This window comes from Paramisgurnus dabryanus, chromosome 10 (assembly GCF_030506205.2).
Source record: "Paramisgurnus dabryanus chromosome 10, PD_genome_1.1, whole genome shotgun sequence".
Classification (NCBI taxonomy): domain Eukaryota; kingdom Metazoa; phylum Chordata; class Actinopteri; order Cypriniformes; family Cobitidae; genus Paramisgurnus; species Paramisgurnus dabryanus.
This window is the reverse complement of record NC_133346.1, coordinates 21,429,896-21,442,826: the sequence shown is the minus strand read 5'-3', so window position 1 is coordinate 21,442,826 and position 12,931 is coordinate 21,429,896. Positions and strand designations below refer to the sequence as shown.

The 12,931-nt window shown below is 37.5% G+C and overlaps 1 protein-coding gene across 3 annotated transcripts in view; it reads left to right on the top strand.

The window, feature by feature from the left end:
- Positions 1-12,931, top strand: part of ptbp3 (polypyrimidine tract binding protein 3) — a 71,905-nt gene that overhangs the window by 5,953 nt on the left and 53,021 nt on the right. The window contains exon 2 of one of the 3 annotated variants that reach the window (XM_065290361.1): positions 678-878. The exons of the other annotated variants lie outside the window; for them this stretch is intronic. The gene's annotated coding sequence lies outside the window, so the exon portion shown is untranslated. The remainder of the gene's footprint in view (positions 1-677; positions 879-12,931) is intronic. 3 annotated transcript variants of the gene reach the window in all.

Here is a 12,931-nt window from a genome sequence, read left to right as displayed (position 1 = left end):
CTCATACAGGTTCAAAACAACATAAATAATGATAAAATTCTTATTTTTGGGTGAGCTATCCCTTTAATGTTTGTTCAAATCACTAAACCGAAGCAGGAGCCCTAGCAGGCATCACTTATCAGAATTTTTATCCACACATAGACAATAACAACTGAGTCACAGATCGTAGCCCATGTGCATACAAAGCATGTCAGGAAATAAGGACTTATCAAGGATCAGCTCTGCCTTGTCTGGATAATCAAAGTCTTTTGGACGTGCAAGCCTCAAACTGATCCCAGATGAGTGCTTTTATTGCAGGGAGGATTTATGTATGCTGAATGTTAAGACATACTGCTGCGGACGCAGGGTCATAAGTATAGAGGGTTAAAGGAGTGAAACGTACAGTCAGATCTGACATAAGGATGAAGAATGCTCTTCACTCAAGTCTTGTTTTATTAAAGCCCAGGGCAAAAAGAGGAAAACACGGTCATGTGATGGCTGCCTGAAAGACTGAAGATTATTTGTAATGAAACAGGGCTGAAAATGATGATGAACTTTGTTATTGTACTTTTTTAATGGCATGGCGTACAAAACCTGTGTTGTTTGATTGTCTTTTAGTGCTTGCTAAGCAGACATCACTGTTTCTGTTGTTTAAACCTCTAAACATCAGTATTAAATGATCACTTTTCTATGTCTAGGTATATATCTTGATTAGGTGCCTGGTGGAGAGAATATAACAAGCAAACATCCCAAATACTTGAATTGAATGAAGGACCCGAGGCATATCTAAGGACCGGAGAATAGAGACTTAGGGTTGGCTATTTTGGCTTAGGTCAATAGGCAGCGTGACTCAAAAACCCCTAGCAACTGCATAGCGACTCTATCAAAGCATCATAGTGGTGAGTTTGTACAACTTTGCAGATGTTCACACTTGCTTATCCAAAATGACCACCTCTGTGTTTTGCAATAAATTTGCCAGTTTTTTGTGTGATTACCTACCATGTTTTATATAGTATTCATTGAATTTAAAACAAGGCTTTTGCACAATTTAACAGACAGTTATGATTGGTTTAGGCCTAATATATACCTTGCCTAATGCCACAAGATGCAACACTGAGTGAAAAATTGTCAAAAAATCTGTCATTTGTGCAGTACCCTTTCAAAAAGTACACATTTGTATCTAAATAGCTCATATGGAGTGCACATTAGTACATCAAATTGGTAGCAACTGTTTACATATCTGTACCTAAATGGAACATGTTGGGACTTTTTCCAAAGGGAAATTAAATTTTTTTGTTACATTTACACACAAATAAAAAACAATATTAAAATAAAAAGTCTGTTCAGATTCGCAAATGCTGTGCCAGTTTAACTCTGCTGTGTAGGATATCAGATGCGCTCGCATTTTCTGATGTCCTGCTGAAAAGCGACATATTTCACCCACTCACATGTCTGCCATATGGACACTGTCCTCATGCCCAGACAAACTCGGTTCTTTTCCTTTATAAACTGTGCTGTGTGAGTACATGTGAACTGTCCGGTCTCTTGGAATCATATAGGGATTCCCAAAAAATGCTCTACCACTGAGCTTTTCATATAAGGACCCACCCAAACTGGTATAGTGTTTATTTTACATTCACATTTATACTAAGCTACTGTATTGTAAGCTACTTACAATACATTACATGATCTTCTGTGATGTTAATGCAGCGCTCTACCACCGACTGAAATTTTTTTTTTTATTGGTATTTTGACACTCACCTAAAGGATTATTAGGAACACCATACTAATACAGTGTTGGACCCCCTTTCGCCTTCAGAACTGCCTTAATTCTACATGGCATTGATTCAACAAGGTGCTGAAAGCATTCTTTAGAAATGTTGGCCCATATTGATAGGATAGCATCTTGCAGTTGAAGGAGATTTGTGGGATGCACATCCAGGGCACGAAGCTCCCGTTCCACCCCATCCCAAAGATGCTCTATTGTGTTTAGATCTGGTGATTGTGGGGGCCATTTTACTACAGTGAACTTATTGGCATGTTCAAAAAAACTCCTTTGAAATGATTCGAGCTTTGTGACATGGCGCATTATCCTGCTGGAAGTAGCCATCAGAGGATGTGTACATGGTGGTCATAAAGGGATGGACATGGTCAGAAACAATGCTCAGGTAGGCCGTGGCATTTAAACGATGCCCAACTGGCACTAAGGGGCCTGAAGTGAGCCAATAAAACATCCCCCACACCATTACACCATTGCATTAATTAGAAATTGAACAGGTGTTCGTAATAATACTTTAGGTGAGTGTACATTTATGTTCTTTAAGTAAAAAGTAGTTTTTAATTTCCTTGTTCTTGTAAGTTTAATTGATGCCAACTAGTGCTGCACAATTAATCGCATCGCAATCGCAATCGCAATCGCGATGTCAGCCTGTGCGATTATATGACAGCAAAATGTTGCAATTATATTAAATAAATAAATGTGTGGACTTGTTAACACAAACCTTCTGATAACAGTTTGATGATTTTTCTTGCTGTTTAAAAAAAGACAGAAAAACTAACAAAAAAGGCAGTGCACGTGTGGCATGAACGTGTGTGGCGTGCGTTGTCACTTGTGTGTGCGCAGCGCAGAAATACCAAAGCGAAGATGGATGCAGAGGAGATTGACAGTGATCTGGTAGCTGAAAAAAAAACCTACGTCTGTTGTATGGCGGTATTTTGGATTTAGGATTACTGACACTGAGCAGTTGCTACATCACGTGGCAATACGAAAACATTTCTAGTTTAACAAATACACATTTTAGCATTATCCCTAAACTGTGTGTGGATTTTTCTTAAAACCCATTAAGTTGACTCATGATACCATTTATTAAAATCGCAATCGCACATCGCAATGTTAGCATCAATAACCGCAATGGGAAAAATTACCCAAATCGTGCAGCCCTAATGCCAACATGCCCTACGGTAAGAAATCATTCATCATTGCTATCAGTCAGTCATTAATTGAACTACAGGGTTTATGTGTCATTCATGAGTCATGAGTGACTTTACGTGACCCACCGGATCAGTATGCAAAGCCCTGATGTAACACTTCTTAACAGTTTATCTTTTCTAAGATCTTTGTTTGCATTTAATCTAATCCTTCTGAGCTTTTATGCGATTCTTAAAGTTGGTATGATGTCTTTCATGTTTAGCTTAAGGAGATGTTTAATAAGAGCTTCTGGGATCTTGGCGAAGAGCTTTGGAATGAGTTTTATGAGGTCTGAGTTTTGTTAGGCAGGCACAGGAGTCAGGAAGACACATCACTGTTGTCAAGGTTTCATAATAATTAGCACTGTTTGCTAGGGCAAGCATCCATATCCCTATTAGCATCGCTCTGCTAAGCACCCTAGCTAGCATTGTGGCAACAGGTTTCGCATGGATAAGCGGCCCGCCACACACATTTGTCTCTGAAAAATGTAAAACTCTGGTTTATAGTGCTGCTGTTGTTAAGAAGCTCTCACGTAGTCAGGTTGTCCAGTGTCAGAGGAAACCGTTCACTACTTCCTTGTTTTCACACCGCACTTCCTGCTGTACCCTACAGGATGAGAAGAGCGAATACAAAATGCATCTAACAACAAAGTCTTTCTCTGCACTTTCCTGACATTTCTTTCCATGTTAATCGTTCATCCTAAGCTTGACATCAGAGTTTGTTTTTCCATTTAACATGAGTTTCTTAATGCGTTTAACATGCTCTTGTGTTTACTTACATGCAGACTGTAAATTGTTTATGCGTTGATGAATGTATTGCTTTCAATCTATTCGTAAGATCAAAGCAAATGTTGTTAAAGTTCGGTGAAAGCCGAGCTTCCTGTCGTTTATCACTTTCCTTCATGTACATATTCACTGAGCTCGGCTCTCTCTATCAAGTATGCAGATTGTACTCTTGCCTGTTTAAGTTCATTTCATCTTTTAGCCTAGGGAGATTAAACAGTTCACATGACTACGCATTTAGCATTCGCAGAGTGAGTTGAAAGCCGAAGCACTTTATATTATCCAAACAGCTAATGTATGATGGATGTGTAAGTGTGTTTGCTTTATTAGGCTTAGCAGAGCTGTTCAATATATTATGAATCAAATATATTGTAGTGGAAAGAACCGCCTCTTGATTCATTCAGTGTTAGGGAGATGTTTTCAACTAGCCAACATGTTTAAAGGTATAGTGTAAAATTTTCTTTTTCCAGGTGGATCATCAAGACTATTTGTCATCCCAGTTGTCAATCATTCTGGTGATGTGTTGACGTAAGGCCGTTGTACGTGCTCGTCCCTAGGTTTCGCTTTCTGCACATGCGCACTTTCAGGTGTACATGTGTGGTGGGCTACTGTTTCAGCCATTCATTAAAGCTTGCGTTCTCATCGTGTTTTTTCAAAATGTCTGAGGGTCGCAAGAGAAAAAGCGTCCACGAATTGTATGACAAGAAGAGAAAGGACTATGAAAAAAGAAACAAGACCAGAGTGTTTTTTGGAGAATATTTTACACGCTGGTGTGCGCTAAAAGCACAGGTTGGGCTTCCGACGCAAAGTTTCCACTCGACAGGTAACGTTTGGCATGCTATTTGGAGAAATCCATTTAAAATCACTGCTAGTAAAAGTTAATGTAAGCTATGATTAGCGATGCTAGCCCTAGCACAAGTCACGAATCGCGCAGACATGGTAAACATGCAGACAGCAACTTGTAAACAGAGCAAAGAGAAGAACTAGGCTCCTGCAGGTCCTCTCTCTCTCTCTCGTGCATGCGTTTAATAGGCGTTCCCTGTCTGGAGCAGGTAGAGTGTTGCACGTTGCATTTTTTTAAAAAAGGATCAGGATCATCTTCCCCATTATTCATAAATAAAAGTTGTCGCTATTTGCGCACACCTATAAACCTGGAGTATGGCTCATGACATGGGGGCGTGGCAGCATCAACGATTCCATTTTTTAAATTCGAAGTTCGAGGTTATGACTTAATTTTGATGGATTTTGATTTAAAATCTAAATCGTGACACCCTTAAAGGGATAGTTCACCCAAAAATGAAAATTCTGTCGTCATTTACTTACTTTTATGTTGTTACAAACCTGTATAAATTTCTTTGTTCTGATAAACACAAATGAAGATATTTTGGGAAAAAATTAACCAAACCATTCATGGACCCCATTCACTTTCATATTAGGAAAAAAGAGTACTATGGAAGTAAATGGGGTCCACTAATGGCCTGGTTACAAACATTTCTCAAAATATCTTACTTTGTGTTCATCAGAAAAAAGAAATTTATACAGGTTTGTAACAACATGAAAGTGAGTAAATGACAGAATTTTCATTTTTGGGTGAACTATCCCTTTAAGTGTTATTTTTCTAATTTGTATAACTGCACGTACATCGTACACATAGTTCGCACATGTGCGCACAGGAGTATGTAGGCCAGGAGTGCATTATGAAATTGCAATTCGCCACAATGCGTAAGTTTTGAACATCTGTGTACGTGTATGAGCCAAATAAATACGCTTTTGCAAGGTTGTGTGATCTGTGTGATGTGTTTGATTAGCCACAGGACACCGCCTTCCCCCCGCCCATTTATCTAATCTGAGGTACTGAACACAACATTTTACGTCTTTCATTGATAAAACTACAGCGGCTGATCTCCGCAGTTTCATTTTGCAAACGTGTGAAAGTTGCGCGATCTTATTTCATCAATTGCGCTGAAAATTCATAGAATGCTCTAACATATACATGTACAAAACACTGTGCATCATGTTTACTTACAACACAAGCAGCAGACTTCGACATAATATTAGTTTGTGTACATATAAACTCGTGATTATTCCCGCTCGCGTTTAAATGACAAGGTGCAAAGCACTGACAGGAATGTTCATCTGACAGGAAGTTTCATTTTATCAGGTATGTGCATGTACCAAATTTTTCAACTGGTAGCACAACTTAACATGGCAGGGCATCTCTGGGTTCTAGGTCAGATATTATATTTCATTAAGTCTAGTCTAAAAATGGCATAGCATTTTTTTTGTGCTTTCAAAAAAAAATTGAGAATCGAATCGTGACCTTCTTATCGAAAATGTAATCGAATACAGGATTTTGAGAATCGTGACACCCCTAATAATACTATACTTCAGGTTTAAGGTATGGTGTTCTATTTTTTGTTGTTATTTTTCATACATTATGTATATTTAAGCAATATCGCTCGAGTAGGAGTGTGATAAAGCTCTTAATCATCATGCTGTGATTAGGCCAGCGGCAATCATCATGAACGACTTTCATGACTATTCTTCATCAACTCGCACACTATATTCATTCAAATGTTAACATTTAAATGTTTAGTTTACTCGAAAATCGTCTTTTCCTTACCTTTACAATGAATTATTTCCTTTTAAGCCAAATACAGAAGATAGTTTAGTCTTAGAGTTTTATTGCGATAAAGCTCTTGCTAAGAACGCACAAATGAGCGAAACAGTGTTTGTAGGATTTACTGTATACAAAAATCTATTCTTATTGTGTTTTATGAGTAAAGGCCCTGTGCAGTACACGCTGTGATAAAAGTGTTACGTGAAAACATACTAAAAATAGTATGTGTAACAATGGTCGCAATGCATTGTGGGATACAGTATTCAACAATGTATGCTCTTTGTGTGCTGCACCTTTTAGCAAATATATTTGTTCACATGCATACAGTAAATTTGAATACGGCACACAGTTCACATACTGCAGAAACTGTACATAGCATGACAGTTTGGTAATCTGAACACAGCCAGCTGCCAAGTTGTCTCTTCTTTCCGAAGGGATGTTTGGGAATAAAGCGGGAGTAAAGAATGTAGCGAACATAACCTCAACGTAAATTACAGGGACTTGATTTAGAGGGGCCAGCCACACCCCTCATCTCCCCCTCTGTGCAAATCCTTACAAGCCTGGCAAGTCAAGCAAAACAGATGCTGCTTGGTTAACCAGCATATAACGTACTGTATGAAGAACAGGTACGCCCAAATCGACGAGAGCTTTGACTTACTTTTTAGTTTCGGGATAAAAAACGATCTACTCTCTTATTATGTCAATATCTAATTATTCCCAAGCATCCAATATGAAAAAGTAAGCCTGCGGAATCATAACTCAGCCACAAAACAACACATTGCAAAAATGATTTTTAATGTTTTTCCAAATATTAAACTCTCTTAAATGATGGTGGGAAAATCCCAAATGCCAATTTTTTTCTCAATTTTTGGCAGCCATGTAGAAGAGTTACTGCCCTCTTTTCTATCGTGCCAACACTGTGTGCCATTAATCGAGAGAGATGCTGTCCCTGGGAAGTCTTTTAAAGCGCCGTCCAAAAAACACTGCTGGTACATCGCATTTTCTCAGACGCAACTGACACAACAAAGTGGGTGTCATCTCGAGTTAAAGGCGTGTTAGATATCATATCAATGATCACATAAACCTACATTGAACAAGGGATCTGAGCCTTGTTTAGGGAACAGAATATTGGGAGTGGGAACTGTCTACTGTGGCAATTAAACAACCACCTAGCAACCCATGACCCTTAGCACGTTAACAACCACTTAGCGACACTGCTAGTAACCACCTAGCAATGCCCTGCGACACCTGCAACACTCCTAGTTTTGTGGTAGAGACCCCCAACACACTTGTTTTTGTCTTGACCATTTCATTTAATGTTGGGATAATTCTTCCACAATCATAAGAGCAGGAAATCTTTATTTTTTTAACCTTCACTTGCATCAGAGCTTTGTTTTTCACAGACCAAACTGTTTCAATCTCCTGAGTTTTCTTTGTGCATTTCATAACGTTTGATAACTGCGGACTCGGACCTTGACGATTGTATGAAACAATCATCTCTACTTCATTGATCCAGTTGAGTCAATTCGCTTGCCTAAGAGACATTTTTGCCATTTCAACAGAAAGTCAATCTTCCCTTTCAGCAGTTAAAAGCAGTACAAAGGCTTTTTGTTGGACCAGTCGTGTAAGTTGTTTAAAAAAAAAAATTTCTGAAGAAAAATGTGAGTGGCGTTTGCCTTTGCGAAATGTATAGCCACTATAGTGAGAGCCTCAGGTGGTTGCCAGATTGTTAAATAGTTGCTAATGTATTGTGAGTGGTTGCTAAGGTGTGTTTAGTGATTGCTGCCCTTATAAAAATGAACCATGAATTTATGATAGTAAAAGTGTAGACATTTAATTTTTTACAAATTGATCACCATTCATAAAATGTACAACTATGGATTTGCTACAAATTTGTAGTTATAATGTTTTATTTTATATATAGCAACTATGTTTTTTTTTATTTGTAGTAAAACCATGGTTATTTTTTTGAAGGGTATGCTGTTGCTTACTGGACAAAACCGCCCACCCAATTTTTTAAAGTTATGAGAATCTTGGAAATATGAAAGTTGCATTTTCCATGTAATTGAAATTGCTTAAATAAATATCTATTTATCTAGTTATGGTCTGCTGGCTTATATTATGCCTGCGTAAAGTAAGCGTGCTTACATACTATAGTAATTTGTGAATGAATTGTCAGCGATTTTTTTTTTTTATAAATTATTGAACTGGTTCACAAATCGAAAAAAAATATTTTTTTAAATTGCCCTTATCCAGTAATCACAATTGTTACTGATTTATTGACCCACTAATAGGATATATATTTATTTGATAGGATATTTCCCACGCGTTTTTCGTCCATAGATGAAATTTTACAAAAGTAATTAGGGCTGTCATGGTTATAAAATTTGGCTCACGGTTAATTATCTAATAAATTGTGTCGATTAAATGCCTGTTTTAGGGCTTTGGCGACTATCACGATTATTTTATTGCTTTAGTATCATTGCGCCTCCTGCTGCCATGTTACGGCAGCAAAGTCCTTGATTATTAAGCCAGAATGAGAGTATAGCTCCTAGCCATATCTGCCTAGAAAATCACAACTTTTATTTTTTGTCGCTCTTAGTACACAATGTAACTACAGAAGAGTCAAGTTTTAAATAGGAAAAATAACGAAACTCTTTGGTTATTTTTTAGCATGATGCTAATGGTCTAATCAGATTCAATGGTTTGTGCTATGCTATGCTAAAACAGCCCTGAAAGCAATAACACATCTTCATCTTCTCAATCGGCACAATTAAACATCAATTATACAAGTGTCTTTATTTTCTTTGCACAACTTTTCCATTACTTGAATTGAGCGTGTTTGTCCACCGTGTTGCCTTGTGTTACCGTCGAGCCTTCAGTATTTTGACTGCTCAGCATTGTTAGCCTCACTCTGGCATTCTCGTCTCCGCCGGCGACACGTATTTTGGCTAGCAGGGCTGGGATTCTGGCTGAGAAGGCTATTGTTCGACTTTACTGTATTTTACCCAAAGTTCTCCCCCTTTCTCCTCACCTCGTTTTTCATCTGTGAGGAATGAAAACTATGCGGTGCCCCGGATGCACCCAACTCCCACGTCGATTCGCCCTGTTTCTCTCGACCTGTGAGGGAGTGGAGATTTGTTTGTTGGACCAAAACAGCTCATCTCTGACTTTCACTGTGTTGGTCGACTGGAAATGTACCGTGTGAGAATAGAGAAGGTTTTTTTGTTAACTGATAAGTTTCTTTTATGTTGTTAGCAAGTTAATGATTCGAGGAGTAACTGCACCTGTAAGTTTGTAGCAGTTTGCTGCTGTTATCTGCATAATGTATCACTCAAATAGCAAGAATACTTTGCAGACTATTAGGGGACTTCTTCTGAAAACTGTAACAAAAACATCACTTACTTTTTATACATTTTGTTTTATATCATATGTCGGATTGGTTGGAAAAGTAATAAGACACCTTTTCTCAACAAGCCACAAAATTTGACGTATCATTTTATATACATAGCTTTAATCCATATAATTGCTTTGCAAACACTGCTAAAAAGTATTATGGAAGAATGTAGGCAGGAAGACGTTGTTATTTTTAGTGGCACTTCTCGTAAACATGTCCAGACAGACATAGGCTTTATTCTAAAGATAAAATAAATGACAGCTTTATGTTTGTGTGTTTTTGTTTGCTCAGTAGTTTTAACGGAAATGCAACTTTCAGTTCAACATTACAGCAAGACACCATTTGACGATCCAAAACGATATTCATCAAATGTATAACATGGGTTGGTTATCTAGTTACAGTGAATTCATGTTGACATGTGCTCCAGCATCACGGTCGGTACTGACAGCACATCTCATCCATCTACGTACCGGTTTCTGAGTTTACCCCCACAGACTCTGCAGCTCAGGTGAAAGCCATGCTGGGTTTGATGGGATCATATGGCGGCTCCTATCTGGCCTCACAGTCAGCTGGGCTGGTTTCAGTTCTCTCCTCTTTATTACCTCCTTACAATATTAAAGGGAAATGGACACCGGTCTGGCCCTCCCCACAGTAACATGAGTTTGCAGTTCCTCTTTCTTCTTTGTCTTGCTTGTTGACTGATTTTATCGACTCTGTAGGGGCAACTTCTTCAATCCTCAAATTCTCAATAACATCATCTGCCATTTTGTGTTTCTTCTCGTTAGATTGTCGTTATTGTGATACTATAAACCAGCACAAAGTAAAATAGCTCCAAGTACCTCCATGCCTATAGAATCACATCTGTCTGTGACAATAAAACTGAAAGCAAACTTTTAAGAAACCAACGAAAATATTCAATGAGAAAGAAAATAACAAACTCAATGGCAGTACAGATCACTTTTTAAAAAAAGGTCAGGGAGCTGTCAATCCAGATACCAGTAGCCAATGAGAGTAAAACCTACTTGAGATAATTTACGAAAAGGAATGTGAGGCAAATTAAAACAATTAATAAAGAACGTTGTTTATTTGAAAAAATGTTTGCCCTTTTTTAGTTTTTTTCTTTTTATTATATATATTTTTTATTAAAGTTTGTGTTCATTTTTATTGACAAAATAAGCAGTGTTTAATAAAACTACTCTTTTACAACTCTTATACATATTTCTGAACATATTTAATTCATTTTTTTTCTTATGTTTTGACCAATAAAATTGTCTCTATAAACATTAGAAACTAGAGAATAGCTGTAAACAAATGCATGGCTGGCTATTTAAAAAAATAAGATGAACCCTGTGATATTTAAGGGATAATGTAAAGGCAGCTCGTTGTTATCACAGAAATAAGCCCCGAGAGTGAGATCAGGACCCAACGAGAAGCGAAGGGTCTTGTATCACAGTGGTTCTCAAACTTTTTCAGAGTGCGGCCCCTCTTGTGTACGGTGGCCCCCACTTGTGCCCTGTGTGGCTCCCAAAGAAAATTTTTGAACAAAAACATGCTAAAACATAAGATTTTAATTAAACAAAATGTTTTAAAATATACAATGTAATTCTGTTGATTAGTAGCCTTATTTTTCTAAGATTTAATTACACATAATTTATGATAAATTAATGTATTTTTATAAATGTCCTAAAACTGGGGCCCCCCTGGCACAACCTTGGGGCCCCCCAGGGAGCCACGGCCGCCAGTTTGAGAACCACTGTTGTTTCAGAGCTTATTTCACAATAACAACCGGCTTCCTGTACATTATCCTGCTTATTACACAGCAGATTATCTCATAAGTAAGCAAATTATCTCATAGGTAAGAAACATTAAAGGAGACATATCATAAAAATCAGACTTTTTCCATGTTTAAGTGCTATAATTGGGTCTCCAGTGCTTCTATCAACCTAGAAAATGTGAAAAAGATCAACCCAGTAACTTAGTTTTGGTAAACTGCAAGCATGTGAAAAAATAGGTAAATGAACATTGGCTCCACTTGTGATGTCAGAAAGGGATAATACCGCCCCTTAATCTGCACTGTCCAACCACGGCACTGCCATTTAGTGCAGAGATTAGCTCATTTGCATTTTAAAGGACACACCCAAAACTGCACATTTTTGCTCACACCTACAAAGTGTCAATTTTAACATGCTATAATAAATTATCTGTGGGGTATTTAGAGCTAGAACTTCACATACGTACTCTGGGTACACCAAAGATTTATTCGACATTTTAAAAAAGTCTTGTGAAATGTCCCCTTTAAATATTGATATGAAATATTTTTTAGCTCATTTGTATTGAATGCAGACCTTCCACGAGGAAAACCTGTTTATTTTTGGTTTTAAGATAAGACAAGACGTTCAAATGTCACAAGCACACTATTTCGTTAATAATTTTGTATATATGTTATTAAAAGACGTATTTATATTTAATTTATGTCTAATATTAAACTTTACCTGTCAAAATTATTTGCAGCATCTGGGTGTGTTTTTAGTTTTAAGCAGTTGTTTTCTGGGAATAAGAATAACATACCTGCAAATAACATACCTGCATCATGCCAATCAGAATCAAGCACTCCAACAAGCCATGTAACAAGACCAAATATACAATCATGTGAATAATTGTGCTTAAAATGCCATTTTATAGGGTCTTTATTTGGCATTCAATATATAACACAATGCAAAATATCTTAGTGGTCCAATAATATGCTTAATTTCTGGAATATATATATATTTTTTCATTTTGACCTGAACATGTTTCTTACTACCTTTGTTGTTAGCAGCAAAAATAAAAAAAATGTTGAATTTTAAGTAGGAACGGTGTACTCATTAGCTGGTGTTAATTAACTTTCACATCTGATGTGTGAATGTAGTCTGGATCGGTCCCTAACCTATACACGCAACTCTTGTCAGTCTGCTTGTGATGTTTATGTTTATGCATGATATTGGGTAAAAATACAGGAGCTGGGTCCTTTTGGCCCTTTTTCGTTGTCCCCCTGAGGGCAGCAGTGGACAGATTTTGGGGTGTATTTTGGTGTGTAGAAGTACATAAAACACCAAAACAGGTTTGTCTTATCTGTGTAATAAAAAGGATGCAATGCTTTTGTCAACCTGATATGTTTTTTGTTTTGTGGGTTATGGAGGGGGGCT